Source organism: Rutidosis leptorrhynchoides, chromosome 3 (assembly GCF_046630445.1).
Source record: "Rutidosis leptorrhynchoides isolate AG116_Rl617_1_P2 chromosome 3, CSIRO_AGI_Rlap_v1, whole genome shotgun sequence".
In the NCBI taxonomy this organism is placed as follows: domain Eukaryota; kingdom Viridiplantae; phylum Streptophyta; class Magnoliopsida; order Asterales; family Asteraceae; genus Rutidosis; species Rutidosis leptorrhynchoides.
In genome coordinates, this window is record NC_092335.1 from 345,896,974 (window position 1) to 345,899,018 (window position 2,045).

Sequence of the window (2,045 nt, forward strand, 5' to 3'; positions counted from 1 at the left end):
ACAACTCTTCCTCCAAAAGACATCATTCGCATTTTCCAATCCGCAAGCCTACATTTTATCTTTTCAATGACCGGTTCCCAATCTTTTAATTTATTCATTTTAGAATCAACCGGCAACCTGAGGTAGGTGAATGGGAATTTTTCTACTTGATAACCAATACGATTCGCCACATGAAAAACATCATTATAATCAACCCCAATCCCATAAAGACAACTTTTTTGAACGTTAACTCTTAAACCCGAAGCAAGTACGAAACATTTTAGAAGATTCTGAAGACTATATGCATTTTCCCTACTCCATTGGCCTAAAAACAAAGTATCATCCGCATATTGGAGATGCGAAATGAGAATATTATCGTTACCAATCTCCACACCCTTAAAGAGTCCATGATCCGTAGCCGCTTTAGTTAGTATATTCAATCCTTCTGCCGCAATGATAAACAAAAAGGGTGATAACCGGTTGCCATGCCTAACCCCTTGAAATGTCCCATTCATATCGATTATAAACGTTCCATATTAATTGATTTCGTTTCGAGGTTTTGACCTCTATATGAGATGTTTTTCAAAGACTGCATTTGATTTTTAAAACAAACCATAACCTTTAAAATATTACGACGATTATCAAATAATGATAATCTAAAATATAGCGTTTTCACACGACCATTACATAATAGTTTACAATAATATTACACAACAATATATATGTCTTCGAATGCAGTTTTTAAAAAATATTATACAAGCATGCTGACTCCAACTCTTGTCCATAAATTAGCATGCAACAGCGGAAGCTCTTAATAATCACCTGAGAATAAACATGCTTTAAACGTCAACAAAAATGTTGGTGAGCTATAGGTTTAATCTATATATCAAATTGTAATAATAGACCACAAGATTTCATCCTTTAATAACATGCAATCTGCATAAAAATCATTCATATGGTTGAACACCTGGTAATCGACATTAATAAATGCATCTAGAATATCCCCATATATAAATATCTTTAGGATTCGCGTCAATTGGTGGCAATTATAATAAACACCAATTCTTAGGCTACCAAGTTCAACAAGGGCGATATCCGGTATAACGATTCAACATAGAATGTAGTTTCAATACTTGTGTCTATTTTGTAAATCATTTTCAAAACTGCATTTATTCTCATCCCAAAAATATTAGATAGTAAAAATGGGACTATAACTCACTTTCACATATTTTCACTTCATCGAAATTAGTTCCACTGCTAGTACCAGAGTTATTGTTGTTATTTTGCATTGCAGCCTGCACTTCGGCTATGTTCGCAGCAAGGAAAACACGGAAGTCTTCCTCGCTCATGTTCAAGTTCTGACGAGTAGTCGGTGCCATTTCCTTCAAAAATAGCCAAAAGAATTAAGTTAATCATATAGAATTTTAAGAGTAGTCAATAGTATTTCGTAGCATAGTATGAACTCATTTATAAAAGCTTTTTCTTCATATTAGCGTTCTATAGTTTTAATTCGGGTAGTACATACCCTTTAAGTTCATACTTAGTAGCTAATATACAATTCAACTACTACAATTCCATATGAAAAAACTGATTATAATAAAATTTCGCGTTCAAATTTTATACAATATTTTACAAACTTACAATACCGCTATTATACATATAGGATGAAATATAGCACATAATAACTTTGCTACTCGGCAGCTATAAAGGCAATTCTAGTTAATACGTAAGTTGTTCAGCAAAAGAAATAAAGACACGTAATTCATAAGTCCAGAAACAAGTCATGCATTCTGGTTTTACTAAGACGACTTCCCATCCTTGGTCTTGTGGAAAGTAACTGTTATGACCATTGGCTAGGAAGCATGTTGTAATGTCGTCAAAAGGACGAGGGTTTCGTAATGTCCAACAGCCCCATAAAAATCTAAAAACCTTGTTTCTCACCCCAATTACTGAATCCGTCACTTGTGGAAAGGTTTTATTTAAAAGTTGTAATCCGATGTTCTTTTTCTCACTTTGGTAAGAAGCGAACATCACTAACCCGTGAGTATAACATGCTTCTTTATGTT